The sequence below is a fragment of the Callithrix jacchus genome, chromosome 15 (genome assembly GCF_049354715.1).
Source record: "Callithrix jacchus isolate 240 chromosome 15, calJac240_pri, whole genome shotgun sequence".
In the NCBI taxonomy this organism is placed as follows: Eukaryota; Metazoa; Chordata; class Mammalia; order Primates; family Cebidae; genus Callithrix; species Callithrix jacchus.
In genome coordinates, this window is record NC_133516.1 from 6,378,108 (window position 1) to 6,403,334 (window position 25,227).

Genomic DNA, 25,227 nt, shown 5'->3' on the forward strand with positions numbered 1-25,227 from the left:
GTGGGCTTCATGGGAGAGAGCAAGGGAGAGCCTCATGCTAGACCTGAAGGGGAACATGATTTAGAGGATCAGAGAGGAAACAGGACATTAGGGACATTGTTAAAAGAGAATGTCAAGGTTGCAATGTTAGGGGCATTAGTTCAGTGTCATCACCAGGGCCCAGGTAGGATATGAGACCCCTTCTGGGGAGGAGTGAGTAGGACTTGGCCTTCCTCTCTGTCGAAAGCTTTGTGTGAACATCACCCTAAATACCTTGAGAAAAGAGCTTCCTTCCTGACCCACGTCTTCTCCATCTTTTTGTGCAATGATGGCAATGATACCAGCAGAGTGTCATTGCGGAGAGGGGCAGAACAGGAATCAGGTTTCCATTTTTCTTACACAGAGCAGACAGGACACGAGTCAGTAGGAATGGACCTCAGGGTCAGACCAGACACAGAGAGGTCCCAGGCCTGATCTTCCTGGGGCTGAAACAGAGAAGTTTTTATTTTTCACCTCTTCTGGAAATCTCCTGAGGAATGATTCTTCAGTAGACCCTGTTGGCCAAGGGTCTTCTGGCCAAGAAATGCTTTTCAACTGGACCGAGTCTTCCAGCTTTTGGCCTGGGCAGCTGCAGCACTCCAAAGTAGCAGGGTAGGTGGGGAGGGACATGACTTCCAGTGCAGGGTGATCTCAGCAAAGGGCTGGGGACTGACCCCGGCCTCCAGGTCATTCTTGCAACTCTTCTGTGCAATCCATAACATCTCAGTTTCCACTTATTTTGGAGATGGTTTAAAATCTTCTGCCTCAAAGTCTGAGTCTTCCCACAGGTGAATAGAGGAACCCTGGCTATGGGTATTTACTCGCAGGGCAGTGACTGTGTCTTCATTTGTCCTTACCCCAGAGCTCAGTCCTGGGATGGACACTTTAGGCTCCATGGATGTTTCAATGAACACACCCCTGGGATGAGCTCTAGGTCACCCCTGGGCTGGGATCCAGTGCAGGTGTGGAAAGGTTTTCTTCTCAGACTGTCCAGCCTGTTGAGCCACACACTCATCCTGGAGCCTGCCCAGCTTCTGAGTCAAGGTCTCTGGAGATGAGGGTGAGCTCCTGAGGACAGTGAGATGCCCCCACCCCCCTGCTCCTGCTGCTCTGATCTAGTCTGGACAGGGTGTGCAGGGCCACGCTCTTCCACTGGGTGCAAGCATATCCCTGTTGGAATCCCTCTAGACCTGGATGTTGTCCTCACTGTCATATCCTCAGCCCCATACAGTGACGGGCCCTTGTGCATATGCCCAGGAAGTAACCGTAAATGTGTGGTAGGATCTGAGCAGCAAACGATTCTGCAAAAAACACCAGGAGAGGGGAGTCGGGTCTTCCTCATGTCTGGATCTCTGGAGCTGTCCCATTTAGTGTGCTTCTCAGTCATGTATATACCTCTTTATACTTAAATAAACAAATATATACAATGAAATATTCAAAATCTCATCACAACAGCCACCATGCGATGGCCCAGCAGCTGTACATCAGAGAGCATTTCCTTCCCCGCAGAATGCTGTTTTGCATGTCTGCTGTGAGCCTGGCCCAGGGTCTAATTGTAAGTTGGGATCTCAGTGTTATGAGATTGGAGGTGAGACCGATAATGGGCCAGTGGAAGGAAAAATGGGAAGGTGTTTCCTTCAGCTTCTCTTTCTTACTTGAAGGCTGGAAAGTGTAAGCAATGTTTTGTTGAAGACCTCTGGCTCCACAGAGCCTATAGAGAGTCTGAGAACACGGAGGAAAGCTCAGAGTGATCTCATGTAATCCAGTGTGGCCTCACCTGGAATAGGAGAGTGGGTGAGTCACTCTCTCAAATAACTTCTTGCTGAGATTTGTGTCTCTAAAGATTGGCCAGTTGGCACCATCCATGAGGGAAGCTGCAATAGGACAATTTCTGCAGGTAGAAAATGATACCCTAGGCCGGGTGCAGTGGCTCAGGCCATTAATCCCAGCACTTTGGGAGGCTGAGGTGGGCGGATCACGAGGTCAAGAGATCAAGACCATCCTGGGCAACATGGTGAAACTCTGTCTCTACTAAAACTACAAAAATTAGCTGGGCATGGTGGTGTGTGCCTGTAGTCCCACCTACTCAGGAGGCTGAGGCAGGAGAATTGCTTGAAACCAGGAGGCAGATGTTGCAGTCAGCCAAGATCCCACCACTGCACTCCAGCCCGGTACCTGGTGAGCAAGACTCTGTCTCAAACAAACAAAAACAAAAATGATACCCTAGGAGTATTTCTGGGAGCAGTTGGGTTACACCCATTGCTTTGGAACCTAGGAAAGGGGCTATGAAGCCAGAACCCCCCCCAAAAAATAGCTGTAGAGGTCTGACTTATTTCTGTTGTATTTCAATAAGATAGAGATGAGAGGATGTGTGTCCATGGGCTTTGTGGGCTGCTTTTGTAACCATCGTTTTTTGCTCTGGTATTTAATGATTACTTTTCCCAGGAGACCAGTTTTTCCTGCCTATGTCACAGCAAACATCTAAGCCTTGCTTTTTGATTGGTTAATATCTTTTGGGAATTGGGAATGCAAGAGTATTATTAGGTCTTGGCATTGTCTAAGATGAAAGATATCTGGTGAGACTCCCTCACGGTACATAATTGTTTCTCTGAGATGGTCTCAGAATCTTCAGTCCCACACTCCATATGCCACACCCAGCAAAGCTCCTTGAGTTACTCACAGTCTCCAGCCACCAGGGTACTGACTTTTACTCTGTCTCTCTCCAGTTCCTTCTGAGGATTGCAGGAGCATCACTTCTCAGGATGATGGTGAGGTAAGAACCCCTTTTTCTGTCCTCTAAAGAATGCCCTGTCAGGTGGGGATTGGGGAGGGAGAGCATCAGGATAAATAGCTAATGGATGCAGAGCTTAAACCTGGGTGATGAGTTGATAGATGCAGCAAAGCACCATAGCACATGTTTACCTGTGTAATAAACCTGCACAGTCCTGCACATGCATCCTGGAACCTAAACTTCAAAAGAAAACGAAATGAAAAAAGAATTGTTTCTTTTCTGATTTCTTTCCTTCTGTTAATTGTGATAATCTGAGAAGGCACATTATGTCTGACATGTCCAACTCTCTTTTTGGGGTTGGAATTCAATGGGAGTGTCTTCCCATCGGATACATGATATTTTAGAATGTTTTTAGATGACAGCGTTCATTATCAACTGTAACGCAGAGGAATTTTCCTCAACACCAGTTTTCCTCTTTCATTTAGGCATTGTGTATTTGCCAATGTAAATCAACTTCTAGATAAATTCTGTGGGAAAAGGTCTTGTCTTTTCCACAGGTGTCCTCTATTCTAGCATGTTGGATTGTTGGCCTTTGTAAGACTCAACCATTGTCTTACAACTAGTTTCCTGAAGTCATCAAGAGACTGACAGATCTGTGGGGGTGGGGGCGGGGGTGCAGAAGAATTCATCTGATTCTCATAGCATCTTGTTTTGTCTAATTACAGAGTTCATCACTCACTGTTTGCGGTACGTACCCTGAAGTAGCTCACTTGTTGTGGAACAAACTTGCTGGTTTTAATATATAGAAACCTGATGCTGGGTTCTGGTTAAAGAATATTGGGGGTCTAGTGAGAGCAAATAATTTTGCAAATGTATAACTATGATCAGAGGGACTGTATGAATGCATATGAACCCAGAGGACCAGCCAGGGGATGTTATGTGAGCCGACGTGGCTTCAGCTGGAGTATAAGTGAGTGCACCTCTCTCTGACTTACTCTGCTGTTGGTGGTTCTAAAGAGTGGATTCTGGAAAATCTCAACAGCGAAGAAGACACCTTTCCAGGTAGGCAACAAGATTACAGGTGGAATCTAATAAAGCAGGTTCCTAGGAGCCTTCAGCTTCTGCCTACTGTTTGGGAGGGTGAGCGAGCATGTAGAAAGAGAAGAAAAAGAAAACATGGATGAAGTTTGTTCTTGTCAGAGTTTAATGTCATAGTGGTGAGAAGTGTGAGTACCCTGTCGGTGATCACCTCTTTTTTTTCTTCTTTTCTTGTGTGTCCCCTGTTCTTGCTTTATTATTTGAAGAAGGTCTTTCTGAGGATACCTCTTTTCTGCCTCTGCCACTGCAAAATGTTAAAGCCTTTGGTTTGGGACACAGTTCTGTCATGGCAGTTACTTAATCCTGGAGACAACAAGTCTTCCACAGTGTGCCCAGATACTTGGGACGAACTGATCCTCACCTTCTGAACTGTTAGGTTTCATGGCAGCACATTCATTTGTCTGTCCTTGCTGTTTACTCCTGATATCCAGGGCTCTCTCTGGGCATGGGGGACACGATGAAGATTTTCTCTGGGGTCACTGCAAAGGTCCAGTGTCTTGTAAATGGAGGAAGAAGTACACCCTTGAGCACGCTGCTCAATTTTATTATTTAAATGAGAATATGGAGTTTTACCATCATTTGTTAAAGAGGTCTTCCTTTTCCCATTGTGCATTCTCGGCACCTTTGTTGAAGATCAGTTGGCTGTGTATGCATGCATTGAATTTTGGGATCTGTATTCCATATCTCCAATACTTATGGGTGCCCCCATGCTAGGACCCTGCTGTCTGAATTTCTGTATCTTTTCCTCATAGATTTCAATCTCATGAATGCGTATCTTCCAACGTTATTCTTTTTCAACATTATTATGATTGTTTGAGACATATAAGAATTCAAAAAAAATGTTGGGTTATCTTTTCTATGTCTGCACATAGAAAAGTGCATGTTTGATAGTAGTTCTTGTGCGTCTTTGGATCATTTTGTAGTATTGTGTATTAGTCAGCTTTTGCCTTCCTGTCTGTGAATACGAATGCCTTTTCATTTATTTTTACCTTCTCTACTTCCTTTCAGTCACATTCTGTTCTTACCAGGCTATGAGTATTTAATCTTATTGGTTAGATTCTAAGTATCTAATGATTTCAGAAGTTATTATCCATGGAATTACATTTGTAATCTTGCTATTGGATCGTTGATATTGAGTGCATATTAACACAACTGCCATTTGAGTGTTAACCTTGTACTCTGCAATTTTGATGAATTTATTAGCATGAATAGCATTCTTGTAGACTATCTCCGATTTTCCATATGCAGAATGTGAAAGAAGTTCTCAGCTTCATACCTCTATTCTCATGTATATTGTTACTGTGAAGGTCTATTCATAATTCACCTACTGAATGGTGTCCTTCCAATTGGTGTAGTAAGGTTGTTCAGGAAATACTTCACCTACTTATTCCATCATTTATAGTTTTAATTTTTTGTTCATGCTATTGTATGTTTATTATTTTTCCAAAAAGTAAAATGCAGTATTTCTGATTAGATTCTGCATACCTGACTTCCCTCTTCGTGTTGACTGAAAGCATATAGGGACGTCTCTTGTGCTTCTGTCTTTCCACCATCAATTATCTTTTAAACTCTAGACTTCAGAATCTGAAGTGAATCCAGAATGTGGAAATGTGAAGGAAAACGCACAAGAAAGAAACCTAATATTGCTATTTTCATGGCTTCCCTCCTTTCATCAGCCTAAATGTACATTTAGTTCACAGTATTTGAGAGTGTGTTACTTCTACTCATATCACACGTTTTCCCAAATACATACTGATAATATCTATGTCTAGGCCAGTTTACCTACCAAAACACAGTTTTAAACTTACTTTTGTGGATTATTCAAAATTCCCTATGTACAGAGATATGAATAATATGCTTTCACCCAACCTGTTACCCTCCTCAGAAGGAAGGAAGGCACAAATCAGGTCCCTTGTGACACTATCCAGAGCACTTTGCCAAGGCCAAGCCACAGTCATCTCCATAACTTGGCAACAGCCTCAGTTTGAGCCACTTTACATTTAAGAGAAATAAATCATACAGGATATGATATCACATACTTGGAATCTTCCAATATGGTAGATAATTCTCCTCCCCAAGTAAACTGATGTTCATTCCATTTGACGAGGTCTCTGTTGATTTTTCATCAGGTCACTGACTCATTTTGTAGACAGCATGCACTTAAATTTTCTTTTATTCAGATGTAGCTACTGTGTGGAATCGGATGTCACCAAAAGCATTTTTGATACTCATATCTCATTCTTTTGTCTCAAGGTTAGAGTTAAGTTGAAATGACTATTTTTGGACAGAGCAGTTGTGCATTATGGCATCACCCCTGACTTGGGACCTTATCTCTTGGGTATGCATGCAGGTCTGGAATGTGTTAAGCTTTGAGATATCAAGCAAGTCAGTTCTTTTTTAATTGACCATTCTGAAGATCTACAATACACAGTTTATTTTAATAAACCCATTCACTCCTCACTACAGAGCTCACCTAAACAGTGATTGTTTACTATCCACAATACACAGTTTATTTTAATAAACCCATTCACTCCTCACTACAGAGCTCACCTAAACAGTGATTGTTTACTATCCACACACTCCTTGGATGGAGAAACCGAAGGGCTAATGAATGTGCCCATGCTTTTAAGCCCCTAAAGGAAGGAGGCAAGATATGAACCTAGGGTTATAGCTCTAAAGCTGAATTGATAATGAATTGTCAAACTGCAGTTATTACCCTGAGGAGGATGGCTCTCAACCCTACCATCATGGGTAGCTGTAAGTTGGTTCCCTCACACATGAGTCTACAGAGATCCCAAACACTGCCTATGATTCCAAGATGGCTGCAGCAGTCACGTGGCTTAGGGCAGACAACAGTGATTGTAACTGCAGGATATGGCATGGCCATTGGTGTGAATACTACAGAGCTGCCTTAGATACCCCTGACAACAGGGTCAAGTGCAAGTTCTGAATATTAGGAAGTGGTACTTAGAAATATTGAGAAACTCCTTTCAGTGCTGGGGACATTCCTCAGCAGTTGGCCCCAAACAAATAAGATGAATGGGATATTTTTGAGATAGCTGAAAACTTTTATCACCACAAGACCTAGAAATGATCAAATTCTGCAAACTACATTCATTAGACACAATGACAAGACAGAAAAGAAGCATAGGTATCCTCCATAGGCAATTACTGCACCTCCATGACAAAGGAAAGGTGGACTGAAGAAGGAACTATTCGTGTGATTAACACCAGTTGTTTTATAGAATATAATTTCAATGTTTCCAATTCTTCCATCATTGACTATAACAAAAGTTCAGTACGTAACTAAAATAGACTGTTTTGCCTAGAATTGAATCCATCTGTCTGATCAACTTAGCTTTTATTCAAGGATTGAAAATTCTAAAAAACAGAACTGCAGCGACAGCTATTTCCCTTCATGTGAATCCATAAATGGAAAAATGTTCTTGGGACATAAATCACATAAACATTTATTGTTACTTCTGTTTGACATAATAAATCCCTAGTGTCCTCTTCTAAAAAATAAACCTCACTATGATTATACATTGCAAACCAAAAGATTATCTAAAACCAGTCTCAATCAACTTAGAAGTTTAATTTGCCAAGGTTAAGGACATGCTAGTGACACAGCCCCAGGAGGTCTTGAGTACACATATCCAAGGTGATCGGGCTACAGTTTGGTTTTTACATGTTTTAGGGAGACATAAGACATCAATTAATGCATGCAAGATGTCAATTTCTTCCATTGAGAAAGACGGGACAACAGAAAGTGGGAGAAGTTTGGGGCTCCAGGTCATAAGGAAGATTTCAAGATTTTTTGATTGTCAATTGGTTGAGTTTAAAAACCTGGAATCAATAGAAGAAAGTGGGTTCAGATAAGGGGCTGGGTAGACCCAGGTTTTTATTATGCATCTTTAAAACTGATGCTAAATGTAGCACCAGCATGATTGGGTCCTAGAGTACTGGTGTAGTCTTGAATATGCTGTTTGTTTAAAAGAGCTTCAAAATGTGTGAGAGACAGAAAGGCACTCTTCCATTGAACCTTAGTGTGCATTTGAGTTTCCCTTTTCTGTTGACTCTTCTGTGTTGCTGCATGATGTCTCTAGTATGAGGCGGAGACTTCCATGTCTCATCTCTTTCCCGCTGCCCTCCCTCGCCAGCCCTCTTCCACCCAGGGGGACAGCCCAGCAGCAACTCAGTCCATGCTTGATAATCACCCACCTCCATACCCCACATTCAGCAAATCTCCCTGAGTAACTCACAGCCACCAACCACCAGGGTACTGAGCTTTCCTCTGTGTACTTCCAGTGTCTTCAGATGACCAGGTCAGCATGGTCGGACTCAGACCCTGGACAGAGGAAGAAGATCTGCAGGAGGAAAACCTCTATGTAAGACTCCTTTTCTTTGTCTTCTAAAGAAATTTTGCTTTTGTGATTTCTTCTCAATCTGGATATGAAAATCTGAAAATGTACATTATGTACAGCATATGCAATTCTCTTTGTGGGGGTGAAATTCAGTGGGAATGTCTTCCCAACTAACACACAATACACTGGGAGGTTTTCAAATGACAGCATCCATTATCGGCTGTAATGCAGAGGTACTTTCCTCAACATGTTTTCCTCCTTGGATTAAGCATTGTGTATTTGCCCATTAAATCAACTTTAAAGATGAATTCTGTGAATGAAGACCTTATTTTTCCATAAGCATCCTCATGGTTTTGAGGATGTTGACCTATGGCTCAGCCGCTGTGCCACTTCTTGTTTTCTACCCTTGCCAAGGCAATAACAGATCTATGTGAGGTGCACCACAGAGTCTCAGCCTCATAATGTTTTCTTTTGTATAATTGCAGAGAACAATCCAGCAAAGGATGAAAAGTAAGTACCATGAAGTAGCTCACATCATGAGGGACCAACTTGCCGCTTGAGTGTATAGAAACCTGATTCTGGGATCCTGCTGGGAAGGAGGATTGGGGGGTCTCCTGAGAGGAAGTGATTTGGCCAATACAGAACTCCAGCCAGAGAGGCTGTAGGAAGGTTTATCAACTCAGAACAAAGACCAGGGAATGATGTGTGAGGCCGCGTGGCTTTAGCTGCTGGAAGAGGAGTGGGTGAGTCACTCTTTCTAATGACTTGTCCTGATGTTATTTTTTCTAAAGACTGGCTTCTGTGGAGCATCTTCAAAGTCATCAAAGGCATACCCCAAGGTAGGGAACTACTTTCCAGGTAGGACCTAATGTGAAAGGGTTCCTAAGAATCTTTGCCTTCAGGTTATCCCCGCTGCTTGAGGGGCTGAAGCAGGGGGTATGAAATCAGAAAGAAAATGAAAATGTGTGTGAGGTTTGGTTTGCTCTTTTCAAAGTTTGTCGTCATGAAGGTAGGAACTGTGTCTCTGGGCTGTGAGGGTGCTGTGTTCATTAGAGATGATCTCTGCAGTACGCCTGCTCTTTTCTGCCCAGTGAAACATCAAAACCTTTGGCTCGGATTAATCAGCACTCCTTGGGATTATGCACAAGGGATGTAGGGCTGGGCATTGAGTGTCATCTGTAAGGAAAGGAAGGAATCTGTGGGTGCATTTTTCTCACAGGCATTTACTTGAACTTAGAAAAAAACTCTGCTGTGTGCTACGGGGAAATTGATAATCACCCTCTGAACATTTAAGACTTGTTATAGCACGTTTATGTTTCTGTCCTCTCTGTGGGTTTAAAGGGATCTCCCAGGGGTGGATGGCAGAGTGAATGTTCACTCTGGGCTCGCTGGTAGGTCTCCAGTCTCCTGAGAAGGCAGAGAAGGAGTCTGACCTTGAGCACATTTGTAGCCTCCACTTCCCACCCCTACCGCAGATTCTGAAACGAGGCTTCTTTTCTCCAGTTCTGTAATTTTTGGGGAAACCAAGAGTTTCTTCCCACAGAAGATGGCATTACACTATTTTCTGTCTTCAAAAATTAGGCTTTCGTTGTTCTCTAATATCTCTGATATTTATAAGTTAAGTTCTGGACCTTTTATTCACAGATTGCTAAAAGGTGTGCAGGAAACTCCATAGGATAAAGCGTGCTGATAGCATATAATTCTGTCCATGCTGTGCTATGGATGACATTTTTATCTCTGGAGGATCCTCATTTTACATAAGATGCAAAACTAAGTGCACACCCTCGATCCAGTCTGGAGCACTTCATTAAAGAACTGAGTTTGCTGCTGTCTGTCATTTGCTTTTCTTCATGAGACCTTTGAACCACCTAAATATTGCCAGCACCCTCTTTTGGGACCCTGACATCTGAGAGGGTGAGATGGCACAAGTGCAGACATCCCTGGTTCCTCCCTGAAATTTCCCTCCTCCTTTATTCATCTTCTTCCTTAAGGGACCTGCTCTGACTGCTAATGACTTGTTTAGACCTCTCCAGGTTTGGACTGTCATACATAGAATAAGTCAATATGTGATTCTCGGAGTCTGGCTTTTCACTCACATTATGATTTGAAATTCATTCATGTTCGTAAGTGTAACCGGCTTTGGAATAATACTGGCACTCGTTTCTGTGAAGTAGATTGTTAGAAAGGAACATATCTTTTATTGCCATGAATAGTGACAAATATTATTCAAAATGGTGTCGCTAATTCATGCTCCTGTGGCAGCATATGTGAGGAGACATTTCTCCAAATCCTTGTGCACTTTTAGTTTTATCTCTCCCTGAAACTTCTATCACTGTGGTTAGTCTTTCAATTGTATAGCATCTTACTTAAAATTTTTAACAAAAAATTTTGTTTTAATCTAATGATGCAGGCCAGTAGGTTTGTGTACGCCCATCTGACCCCAGCCATGTAAGTAATCATGGATCAAAATGTCACTATGCCACATGACTGTACTTGATAACAGCTGCTTAAGTTATTAAAATGTAAAGGATAAGTGATACACATCTGAGTCTTGGATACTATGTGGTCACTTTTCTATGTTGCCTCTTTGAAGCATCACAATCACTTTGAGGCATAGTTTGGTTCTATTCATTATACAGATGAGGAATGTGAATCTCAGTTAAGTAAATTATTCACGGGACACACCCACAGCTGGACCTCTCTAACACCAAAGGCTAATCTATAAACTAACATGCTGCACTGCCTGTAGTGGCAAAGTAGACTTGCCATAAAGTGAAGTTTGCTTCCACAGCTGGGCGTGTGAGCTTAGCGGGGTTGCTGCGACCCATTGCTTTATGGGTTTGAGATTGGTGTTGCAGAAACCCAGATGGAGAAGCTCTTGGCTGAGGGAGTGAAAAATTACTGAAAGGATAGATTAGTGCATTTGAAGGATCATGCTTCCATAGAGCATGTTGTTGAGCCTCTTGGAATAAAAACATACAATCAAACAATCACCCAGTCCTCAGTTGTACCATTCAGTAAGCATCAGCATGCCATGAAGTGTGCTCACTGCTGTGTTGTGGGGACATAAAATCTATCCCAGGCTTCTGTGGCCTCCCATTCTGTCCTGTCCAATGAACCTCTTTTCTGTTCCATTGGTCTACATCTCTGTTTTGGTACCAGTACCGTGCTGTTTTGATTACTGTAGCAGCTGACTAAGTTTGTGATCAGGTTTTCAGTATTCATTGAGAGAAACAGAACCTTTTGCAAACAGTCCACAGCACGACATGCCCCTCATAAAGCTTTGTTTCTGTGTTGCAGGTAGTGCCGGTGTTTTATCTGAAGTGTGACTCTGGTAAGTATTCTGGAATTATTGTCAAGAAAAAAGCTGGTTTCAATATGCAGTGCCACGCTGATTCTGGGATTGTGATAGGAATAAGCATAGTGAAAGTGTTTTTTAGAAACCTGAGTTCCCCGGGGAAAAATCATGGCCAAATTTTGAGGCAGCATCTGTGCTCCCTTTTGGCTGGTACTGAGTTGGGTGCTCTAGGATTGGTGGTGTCTTGTGTGAGGCTGCATCATGTGATGTGAACGTGTGTGCTTCTGTGCAGGTGAGGCTGTGTGTTTTCTCAGGAGAGATTTCCCATTTACACAGCCCGTTCTCCAGTGTCTACTTTTAAAGAATAAAATCCAGCCCCACTCTACTCTGTCTGTACAGTGACTCCTCCACCCTCACCAGAGCCATCCCTGGGTCTGGTTTATTATCCTCACAGCTCAGGTGGAGAACCTGAAGGGCCAGGAGTTGGCCCCAGCTCCTGAGTTCCTGAATGAAAAAGTGAAAACACAAACCCAGGAGTCTAGGCCAGTGCTGACACTGGCAACTACTGGTATGCTCTCAGTCATGGGGTGTCGACCACCATGCAGGGAGTCCAGCATTCGTGTTTAAGCCCTAAGGAATTCCCAGACACTGCCCATCGTTATAAAGTGGCCTCCATGGTCACACAACCCAGGGCAGTTACAGGTACATCTCCCCACAGACCGGCGTAGTCATCAGTTTGAAAAGCACAAAGATGTTTGTTTGGGTCGGCTCACAGGTCCTTTTTTGTTTAATTTTTAAGTTCAGGGGAACCTGTGCGGGATGAGCAGGTTTGGTACATGCGTAAACGTGTGTCATGAAGCATTTGTTGTGCAGGTGATTTCATCATCCACGTATTCAGCTTAATATCAGTTATTTTCCTGATCTTCCCCCTCCTCCCACCGTCCACCCTCCAGCAGGCCCCAAGCTCACAAATTCTAAGAGGAGTGGGGGACCGCACAGGCCAGTGCGGCCCACTTCAGGTGTGAAGTTAATTTGCTCAGCAGCTGGCCAAAGCACATAAGGATCCGTGATGATTTTTAGTAGATGTAGTAATATCTTCCCAAGCCCTAAAATGCTCAAACCCGGCCAGCTGAAAATGGTGAGGGAGAGGGACAGGTAGGAACTCTGTGCAACACTTGGTTTGTAGCCTGGTTTCCATCCCCTCATGGCAACTCTCTTGTGCATGCGGGTTAAAGGCCCTCAGCCTCAACCCAAGCCTCCTCCATGAGGAGACTCCCACTATTGGCTGGCTACTGCAGCACATGAACACCAGCCAAAGTGAAACAAAACGTTGCTTTAAAACAAGTTATGTATTCATAATGTCCACTCATTGTTTTGTAATCTCTGCTCTCTCTGTGGTTATGTGTTCCTATTAATTTCTGATATTAATTTTGTGATTTCCGTTTTTCCTTGATAAATCTCATTAATGACTTGTGTACTAGACTTTTCTTGAAAACAACTGTTGGCTTTTATCCATGGCTGGGGCATCATCCACAGCTGAATAATCATCCATGGCTGAGACATCAGGGACATTCACAGATGGGCATCATCCACGCCTGGGGCATCATCCACTGCTGGGACATCATCCACACCTGGGGCATCATCCACGCCTGGGGCATCATCCACTGCTGGGACATCATCCACGCCTGGGGCATCATCCACTGCTGGGACATCATCCATGCCTGGGGCATCATCCACTGCTGGGACATCATCCACACCTGGGGCATCATCCACACCTGGGGCATCATCAACTGCTGGGACATCATCCACTACTGTGGCATCATCCACTGCTGGAACATCATCCACTGCTGGGACATCATCCACTGCTGGGACATCATCCACTGCTGGGACATCATCCACGCCTGGGGTAACATCCACTGCTGGGGCATTATCCATCCCTGGGGCATCATCCACTGCTGTGGCATCATCCACGCCTGGAGCATCATCCACACCTGGGGCATCATCCACTGCTGGAACATCATCAACTGCTGGGACATCATCTACTGCTGGGACATCCACACCTGAAGCATCATCCACACCTGGGGCATCATCCACTGCTGGAACATCATTGACTGCTGGGACATCATCCACTGCTGTGGCATCATCCATGCCTGAAACTTCATCCACTGCTGGGGCATCATCCACTGCTGGGACATCATCTATGCCTCAGGCATCATCCATTGCTGGGGCTTCATCCACTCCTGGGGCATCATTGATGCCTCGGCCATCATCCACTGCTGGGACATCATCCACGTTTGGGGTATCATCCACTGCTGGGGCATTATCCATCCCTGTGGCATCATCTGCTGTGGCATCATCCACAACCAGAGCATCATCCACACCTGGGGCATCATCCACTGCTGGGACATCATCGACTGCTGGTACATCATCCACTGTTGTAGCATCATCCACGCCTGGGGCATCATCCATAGATGGGCATCATTTATGCCTGGAGCATCTTCCATACCTGGGGCATCATCCACTGCTGGGACATCATCCACACCTGGGACATCATCCACACCTGGGGCATCATCCACTGCTGTGGCATCATGCATGCCTGGAACGTCATCCACTGCTGGGACGTCATCCACTGCTGGGACGTCATCCACTGCTGGGACGACATCCACTGCTGGGACATCCACACCCGGGGCATCATCCACACCTGGGGCATCATCCACTGCTGTGGCATCATCCACACCTGGGGCATCATCCACGCCTGGGGCATCATCCACTGCTGGGACATCATTTACTGCTGGGACATCATCCATGCCTGGGGCATCATCCACTGCTGGGACATCATTTATGCCTGGGACATCATCCACGCCTGGGGCATCATCCACTGCTGTGGCATCATCCACACCTAGAGCATCATCCAGGCCTGGGGCATCATCCACTGCTGGGACATCATCCACTGCTGGGACATTGACGCCTGGGGCATCATCCACTGCTGGGACATCATCCATGCCTGGGGCATCATCGACTGCTGGGATATCATCCACGCCTGGGGTATCATTTACTGCTTGGGCATTATCCATTCCTGGGGCATCATCCACTGCTGTGGCATCATCCACGCCTGGAGCATCATCCACACCTGCGGCATCATCCACTGCTGGAACATCATCGACTGCTGGGACATCATCCACTGCTGGGACATCATCCACTGCTGGGACATCCACGCCTGGGGCATCATCCACACCTGGGGCATCATCCACTGGTTGGACATCATCCACTGCTGTGGCATCATCCACTGCTGGGACATCATCCATGCCTGGAACATCATCCACTGCTGGGACATCATCCACTGCTGAGACATTTATGCCTAGGAAATCATCCACTATTGGGACATCATCCATGCCTGGGGCATCATCCACGCCTGGGGCATCATCCACCGCTGGGACATCATCCGTGCCTGGGGCATCATCCACTGCTGGGACATCATCCACTGCTGTGGCATCATCCATGCCTGGGGCATCATCCATAGATGGGCATCATCCACAGCTGAAGCATCATCCACACCTGGGGCATCATCCATAGATGGGCATCATTTATGCCTGGGGCATCTTCCACACCTGGGACATCATCCATGCCTGGGGCATCATCCACTGCTGGGACATTTACGCCTGGGGCATCATCCACTGCTGGAACATCATCCACCGCTGGGACATCCACTGCTGGGACATTTATGCCTGGCACATCACCCACTGCTGTGGCATCATCCACGCCTGGGGCATCATCCATAGATGGGCATCATTTATGCCTGGAGCATCTTCCATACCTGGGACATCATCCACTCCTGAAACATCCACGCCTGGGTCATCATCCACTGCTGTGGCATCATCCACGCCTGGGGCATCATCCACTGCTGGGACATCATCCACCCCTGGGACATCATCCACTGCTGGGACACCATCCATGCCTGGAACATCATCCACTGCTGGAACATCATCCACTGCTGGGACATCCACACCTGTGGCATCATCCACACCTGTGGCATCATCCACTGCTGGGACATCATCTATGCCTTCGGCATCCATTGCTGGGGCATCATCCACTCCTGGGGCATCATCCATGCCTGGGCCATCATCCACTGCTGGGACATCATCCACGTTTGGGGTATCACCCACTGCTGGGGCATTATCCATCCCTGGGGTATCATCTGCTGTGGCGTCATCCACGCCCAGAGCATCATCCACACCTGGGGCATCATCCACTGCTGGAATATCATCCACTGCTGTGGCATTATCCACACCTGGGGCATCACCCATAGATGGGCATCATTTATGCCTGGAGCATCTTCCATACCTGGGGCATCATCCACTGCTGAGACATCCACGCCTGGGGCATCATCCACTGGTGGGACATCATCCACGCCTGGGGCATCATCCACTGCTGGGACACCATCCACACCTGGGACACCATCCACTGCTGTGGCATCATCCATGCCTGGAACGTCATCCACTGCTGGGACATCATCCACTGCTAGGACATCGACAGCTGGGGCATCATCCACACCTGGGGCATCATCCACTGGTGGGACATCATCCAGTGCTGTGGCATCATTCACTCCTGTGACATCATTTACTGCTGGGACATCATCCATGCCTGGATCATCATCCACTGCTGGGACATCATCCACGCCTGGGGCATCATCCACTGCTGGGACATCATCCACTGCTGTGGCATCATCCACGCCTGGGGCATCATCCATAGATGGGCATCATTTATGCCTGGGGCATCTTCCACACCTGGGGCATCATCCACTGCTGGGGCATCATCCACTGCTGAGACATCATCCACTGCTGGGACATCCTCGACTGCTGTGGCATCATCCACGCCTGGGGCATCATCCACTGCTGTGGCATCATCCACGCCTGGGGCATCATCCATAGATGGGCATCATTTATGCCTGGAGCATCTTCCATACCTGGAGCATCATCCACTGCTGGGACATCCACGCTTGGGGCATCATCCACTAGTGGGACATCATCCACGCCTGGGGCATCATCCACTGCTGGGACATCATCCACTGCTGTGACATCATCCACACCTGGAGCATCATCCACACCTGGGGCATCATCCATAGCTGGGCATCATTTATGCCTGGGGCATCTTCCACACCTGGGACATCATCCATGCCTGGGGCATCATCCACTGCTGGGACATTTATGCCTGGGGCATCCACTGCTGGGACATTTATGCCTGGGGCATCATCCACTGCTGGGACATCATCCACTTCTGTGGCATCATCCACGCCTGGGGCATCATCCACTGCTGTGGCATCATCCACTGCTGTGGCATCATCCATGCCTGGGGCATCATCCACTGCTGGGACATCATCCACTGCTGGGACACCATCCATGCCTGGAACATCATCCACTGCTGGGACACCATCCATGCCTGGAACATCATCCACTGCTGGACATCATCCACTGCTGGGACATCCACACCTGGAGCATCATCCATGCCTGGGGCACCATCCACTGCTGGGACATCATCCAGTGCTGGGACATTTACACCTGGGGCATCATCCACTGCTGGGACATCATCCACTGCTGGGACATCATCCATGCATGGGGCATTATCCACTGCTGGGACATCATCCACGCCTGGGGTATCATTTACTGCTTGGGCATTATCCATCCCTGGGGCATCATCCACTGCTGTGGCATCATCCACACCTGGAGCATCATCCACACCTGGGGCATCATCCACTGCTGGAACATCATCGACTGCTGGGACATCATCCACTGCTGGGACATCACCCACTGCTGTGGCATAATCCATGCCTGGAACGTCATCCACTGCTGGGACATCATCCACTGCTGGGACATCCACGCCTGGGGCATCATCCACACCTTGGGCATCATCCACTGGTGGGACATCATCCACTGCTGTGGCATCATTCACGCCTGTGACATCATCCACTGCTGGGATATCATCCCCACCTGGGACATCATCCACACCTGTGACATCATCCACACCTGGGGCATCATCCACTGCTGTGGCATCATGCATGCCTGGAACGTCATCCACTGCTGGGACGTCATCCACTGCTGGGACGTCATCCACTGCTGGGATGACATCCACTGCTGGGACATCCATGCCTGGGGCATCATCCACACCTGGGGCATCATCCACTGCTGTGGCATCATCCACACCTGGGGCATCATCCACTCCTGGGGCATCATCCACTGCTGGGACATCATCCACGCCTGGGGCATCATCCACTTCTGGGACATCATTTATGCCTGGGACATAATCCACGCCTGGGGCATCATCCACTGCTGTGGCATCATCCACTCCTAGAGCATCATCCACGCCTGGGGCATCATCTACTGCTGGGACATCATCCACTTCTGGGACATCATCCACTGCTGGGACATTTATGCCTGGGGCATCATCCACTGCTGGGACATCATCCACTGCTGGGACATCATCCACGCCTGGGGCATCATCCACTGCTGGGACATCATCCACGCCTGGGGTATCATTTACTGCTTGGGCATTATCCATCCCTGGGGCATCATCCACTGCTGTGGCATCATCCACGCCTAGAGCATCATCCACACCTGGGGCATCATCCACTGCTGGAACATCATCGACTGCTGGGACATCATCCACTGCTGGGACATCATCCACTGCTGTGGCATCATCCACACCTGGGGCATCATCCATAGATGGGCATCATTTATGCCTGGAGCATCTTCCATACCTGGGGCATCATCCAATGCTGGGACATCCACGCCTGGGGCATCATCCACTGGTGGGACATCATCCACGCCTGGGGCATCATCCACTGCTGGGATACCATCCACACCTGGGACATCATCCACACCTGGGACATCATCCACACCTGGGGCATCATCCACACCTGGGGCATCATCCACTGCTGTGGCATCATCCATGCCTGGAACGTCATCCACTGCTGGGACATCATCCACTGCTGGGACATCCACGCCTGGGGCATCATCCACACCTGGGGCATTATCCACTGGTGGGACATCATCCACTGCTGTGGCATCATTCACGCCTGTGACATCATTCACTGCTGGAACATCATCCATGCCTGGTACATCATCCACTGCTGGGACATCCACTGCTGGGACATTTACGCCTGGGACATCATCCACTGCTGGGACATCATCCACTGCTGGGACACCATCCATGCCTGGGGCATCATCCACTGCTGGGACATCATCCACTGCCGTGGCATCATCCACGCCTGGGGCATCATCCATAGATGAGCATCATTTATGCCTGGGGCATCTTCCACACCTGGGGCATCATCCACTGCTGAGACATCATCCCTGCTTGGGGCATCATCCACTTCTGGGACATCATCCACTGCTGGGACATCATCCACTGCTGTGGCATCATCCACGCCTGGGGCATCATCCATAGATGGGCATCATTTATGCCTGGAGCATCTTCCATACCTGGGGCATCATCCACTGCTGGGACATCCATGCCTGGGGCATCATCCACTAGTGGGACATCATCCACGCCTGGGTCATCATCCACTGCTGGGACATCATCCACTGCTGTGGCATCATCCACACCTGGAGCATCATCCATGCCTGGGGCATCATCCATAGATGGGCATCATTTATGCCTGGGGCATCTTCCACACCTGGGACATCATCCATGCCTGGGGCATCATCCACTGCTGGGACATTTATGCCTGGGGCATCCACTGCTGGGACATTTATGCCTGGGGCATCATCCACTGCTGGGACATCATCCACTTCTGTGGCATCATCCACGCCTGTGGCATCATCCACTGCTGGGACATCATCTATGCCTTCGGCATCCATTGCTGGGGCATCATCCACTCCTGGGGCATCATCCATGCCTGGGCCATCATCCACTGCTGGGACATCATCCACGTTTGGGGTATCACCCACTGCTGGGGCATTATCCATCCCTGGGGTATCATCTGCTGTGGCGTCATCCACGCCCAGAGCATCATCCACACCTGGGGCATCATCCACTGCTGGAATATCATCCACTGCTGTGGCATTATCCACACCTGGGGCATCACCCATAGATGGGCATCATTTATGCCTGGAGCATCTTCCATACCTGGGGCATCATCCACTGCTGAGACATCCACGCCTGGGGCATCATCCACTGGTGGGACATCATCCACGCCTGGGGCATCATCCACTGCTGGGACACCATCCACACCTGGGACACCATCCACTGCTGTGGCATCATCCATGCCTGGAACGTCATCCACTGCTGGGACATCATCCACTGCTAGGACATCGACAGCTGGGGCATCATCCACACCTGGGGCATCATCCACTGGTGGGACATCATCCAGTGCTGTGGCATCATTCACTCCTGTGACATCATTTACTGCTGGGACATCATCCATGCCTGGATCATCATCCACTGCTGGGACATCATCCACGCCTGGGGCATCATCCACTGCTGGGACATCATCCACTGCTGTGGCATCATCCACGCCTGGGGCATCATCCATAGATGGGCATCATTTATGCCTGGGGCATCTTCCACACCTGGGGCATCATCCACTGCTGGGGCATCATCCACTGCTGAGACATCATCCACTGCTGGGACATCCTCGACTGCTGTGGCATCATCCACGCCTGGGGCATCATCCACTGCTGTGGCATCATCCACGCCTGGGGCATCATCCATAGATGGGCATCATTTATGCCTGGAGCATCTTCCATACCTGGAGCATCATCCACTGCTGGGACATCCACGCCTGGGGCATCATCCACTAGTGGGACATCATCCACGCCTGGGGCATCATCCACTGCTGGGACATCATCCACTGCTGTGACATCATCCACACCTGGAGCATCATCCACACCTGGGGCATCATCCATAGCTGGGCATCATTTATGCCTGGGGCATCTTCCACACCTGGGACATCATCCATGCCTGGGGCATCATCCACTGCTGGGACATTTATGCCTGGGGCATCATCCACTGCTGGGACATTTACGTCTGGGGCATCATCCACTGCTGGGACATCATCCACTGCTGTGGCATCATCCACTGCTGTGGCATCATCCACTGCTGGGACATCATCCACCGCTGGGACATCATCCACTGCTGTGTCATCATCCACGCCGGGGCATCATCCACCGCTGGGACATCATTCACTGCTGTGGCATCATCCACGCCTGGGGCATCATCTACCACTGGGACATCACCCACTGCTGGGACACCATCCATGCCTGGAACATCATCCACTGCTGGGACATCATCCACTGCTGGGACATCATACACTTCTGTGGCATCATCCACGCCTGGGGCATCATCCATAGATGGACATCATTTATGCCTGGAACATCATCCAAACCTGGGGCATCATCTATGCCTGGGGCATCATCCACTGCTGGGACATCATCCATGCCTAGAACATCATCCACCGCTGGGACATCATCCACTGCTGGGACACCATCCATGCCTGGAACATCATCCACTGCTGGGACATCATCCACTGCTGGGACATTCACACCTGGGGCATCATTCACTGCTGGGACATCCACGCCTGGGGCATCATCCACTGCTGTGGCATCATCCACGCCTGGGGCATCATCCACTGCTGGGACATCATCCACCGCTGGGACATCATCCACTTCTGGGACACCATCCATGCCTGGAACATCATCCACTGCTGGGACATCCACACCTGTGGCATCATCCACACCTGGGGCATCATCCACTGCTGGGACGTTTACACCTGGGGCATCATCCATGCCTGGGGCATCATCCAATGCTGGGACATCATCTATGCCTTAGGCATCCATTGCTGGGGCATCATCCACTCCTGGGGCATCATCCATGCCTGGGCCATCATCCACTGCTGGGACATCATCCACGTTTGGGGTATCACCCACTGCTGGGGCATTATCCATCCCTGGGGCATCATCTGCTGTGGCGTCATCCACGCCCAGAGCATTATCCACACCTGGGGCATCATCCACTGCTGGGATATCATCCACTGCTGTGGCATCATCCACGCCTGGGGCATCATCCATAGATGGGCATCATTTATGCCTGGAGCATCTTCCATACCTGGGGCATCATCCACTGCTGGGACATCCATGCCTGGGGTATTATCCACTGGTGGGACATCATCCACGCCTGGGGCATCATCCACTGCTGGGACATCATCTACTGCTGAGACATTTATGCCTGGGACATCATCCACGCCTGGAGCATCATCCACTGCTGTGGCATCATCCACGCCTGGGGCATCATCCATAGATGGGCATCATTTATGCCTGGGGCATCTTCCACACCTGGGGCATCATCCACTGCTGGGGCATCATCCACTGCTGTGGCATCATCCACGCCTGGGGCATCATCCATAGATGGGCATCATTTATGCCTGGAGCATCTTCCATACCTGGGGCATCATCCACTGCTGGGACATCCACGCTTGGGGCATCATCCACTTGTGGGACATCATCCACACCTGGGGCATCATCCACTGCTGGGACATCATCCACTGCTGTGGCATCATTCACACCTGGAGCATCATCCACGCCTGGGGCATCATCCATAGCTGGGCATCATTTATGCCTGGGGCATCTTCCACACCTGGGACATCATCCATGCCTGGGGCATCATCCACTGCTGGGACATTTATGCCTGGGGCATCCACTGCTGGGACATTTATGCCTGGGGCATCATCCACTGCTGGGACATCATCCACTTCTGTGGCATCATCCACACCTGGGGCATCATCCACTGCTGTGGCATCATCCACGCCTGAGGCATCATCCACTGCTGGGAAATCATCCACTGGTGGGACACCATCCATGCCTGGAACATCATCCACTGCTGGGACATCATCCACTGCTGGGACATCCACACCTGGAGCATCACCCACACCTGGGGCATCATCCAGTGCTGGGACATTTACGTCTGGGGCATCATCCACTGCTGGGGCATCATCCACTGCTGGGTCATCATCTACACCTGGGGTATCATTTACTGCTTGGGCATTATCCATCCCTGGGGCATCATCCACTGCTGTGGCATCATCCATGCCTGGAGCATCATCCACACCTGGGGCATCATCCACTGCTGGAACATCATCAACTGCTGGGACATCATCCACTGCTGGGACATCATCCACTGCTGTGGCATCATCCACGCCTGGGGCATCATCCATAGATAGGCATCATTTATGCCTGGAGCATCTTCCACACCTGGGGCATTATCCACTGCTGTGGCATTCACACCTGGGCATCATCCATGCCTGGAACATCATCGACACCTGGGGCATCATCCACGCCTGGGGCATCATCCACTGCTGGGAGATCATCCATGCCTGGAACATCATCCACTGCTGGGACATTTATGCCTGGCACATCATCCACTGCTGTGGCATCATCCACGCCTGGGGCATCATCCATAGATGTGCATCATTTATGCCTTGGAGCATCTTCCATACCTGGGGAATCATCCACTGCTGGGACATCATCCACAGCTGTGGCATCATCCACGCCTGGGGCATCATCCACTGCTGGGACATCCACGCCTGGGGCATCATCCACACCTGGGGCATCATCCACTGCTGGGATATCATTCACTGCTGGGACATTTACGCCTGGGGCATCATCCATGCCTGGGGCATCATCCACTGCTGGGACATCATCTACACCTTAGGCATCCATTGCTGGGGCATCATCCACTCCTGGGGCATCATCCATGCCTGGGCCATCATCCACTGCTGGGACATCATCCACGTTTCGGGTATCATCCACGCCTGGGACATCATCCACACCTTGGGCATCATCCACGCCTGGGGCATCATCCACTGCTGGGACAGCATCCACTTCTGTGGCATCATCCACGCCTGGGGCATCATCCACTGCTGGGACATCATCCACGCCTGGGGTATCATCCACTGCTGGGGCATTATCCAACCCTGGGGCATCATCCACTGCTGTGGCATCATCCACGCCTGGAGCATCATCCACACCTGGGGCATCATCCACGCCTGGGACATCATCCACTGCTGGGGAATCATCGACACCTGGGACGTCATCCACTGCTGGTGCATCATCCACTGCTGGGATATCATCCACCCCTAGGGCATCATCCACTGCTGTGGCATCATCTACGCCTGGAACATCATCCACGCCTGGAACATCATCCACACCTGAGGCATCATCCACAGGTGGGGATCATTTACACCTGGGGCATTATCCACGCCTGGGGCATCATCCACTGCTGGGGCTCCATGCATGCCTCTGGTAGCTCTGCAGGAAGGTTGCCCACTTCACCATTGCTTTCTCCAGGTTCCAGAGGCTTCCATTTAAAGGAGCGACTCTCCCCTCTCTACTGGAATCTAATGGAAACTGTTTTAAATAAAGCCATCCCTTATTTAGCACTAGAATATTAAGCCATTCATGTTTTTAACAGAACTTTGAGATATTATTCAAATGTTTTGTATATGAACATATATGTGTGTATATGTATATATACAACTATATACATATGTGTGTATGTATATACATGCACAGTTGTATATACATGCACATACATGTGTATACAGTTAAGTATATAGTTTGTGTGTGTGTATATATATATATATACACATATGCATATATGTATAGTTTTAGGACACAAAAATACTGATCTTGAGAAGAAAGCATTGGTCTACATAAATATTGAAACTATCTGGCATAGCAGAAGTCCCCTTTAAGAATATGACTTACAAAGCACAGAGTGACAGAAAATGCTCACAGCATGTACATGTGAAGAATGTGTCATGTTGGCCCCAGCTGTCAACGTTGCCAGTGTTGCTGCTGTCCTCGGTCCAGACAGCTGTGACATTGAACCTTCGGATGCTGAGGGTGGCTGAGTTGGCCCTACCTGGGCCACAGACCCTAAATTGGACAGAGGGGAGGGACTGTGGGTCAGAAGCAGCATAGTGAGGAGGGAGGGTGCATGGAGCAGAGCTGACTGTGGATCCCTGTCCCTAGGTGGGGTGCCCCCTCCTCTGTGCAGTGAGGGAGGAGGGTAAAGACAAGCCCTGGGGATGGTTCAGATGCCGCTCTGCTTCCTGACACCCTTGCTGTGGAGCCTCAGCTTTCCGAAGCCACCTTACATCTCCCAAAACCTTCATGGGAGCAGAGCCACTGCATTTAAGAGCTGCGTCTTCCTGGGCCCCTCTGTTCTGAGTTCTCACAGCTAACCTGGTGGGCTGAAGGTGTGTCCTAGCAGTTAGTGTTGCCACCCAAATCTACCCAGTGGGCTCCCTGATGACCAAACTCCCATGGAAGCTCTGAGTCATTTTCCAGCTGAAAGAGGCCATCTCAGGAGTGTCCCTCACTGTTGAAGGGAGGTCACTTGTTCCTGCCAGCTGTGCCAGCAGAGCATGTGTGGCAGGCACTATCTGTCGGTTTTTCCTGGGACCCAGAAGTACAGAGTTTACTCACATTATTAACACTCTCACCATCAGCCACCTAAAGGCCTCTCTTTCATATATTTTATAACCATTTCAAATCATGTTTTCCTCCATCTCTGAATCACCAACTCAAGTGTAAATCATGTGGTTCCATTTCGACTTCCAAATCATCTCTACACATACTTAAAGATTCTATTTCTTAAGCAAATAAGTTTTCCTTTTTAGACCTCATCTGGTTAATTTTTTATTTTTTATGAGATTTAAACTCAGA

At 48.7% G+C, this 25,227-nt stretch overlaps 1 protein-coding gene across 50 annotated transcripts in view; it reads left to right on the forward strand.

The window, feature by feature from the left end:
- The window catches only part of LOC100404408 (uncharacterized), an 83,258-nt gene extending 59,316 nt beyond the window's left edge, over nucleotides 1-23,942 (forward strand). For 47 of the 50 annotated variants that reach the window (XM_078350078.1, XM_078350101.1, XM_078350106.1 and 44 more), the window contains 8 exons: nucleotides 2,745-2,791; nucleotides 3,475-3,496; nucleotides 8,156-8,235; nucleotides 8,697-8,721; nucleotides 9,003-9,050; nucleotides 10,622-10,659; nucleotides 11,512-11,545; nucleotides 12,991-23,942. The gene's annotated coding sequence lies outside the window, so the exon portion shown is untranslated. The other 3 variants (XM_078350114.1, XM_078350113.1, XM_078350115.1) reach the window with 3 other exon arrangements.
- Nucleotides 23,943-25,227: the final 1,285 nt, after the last annotated feature.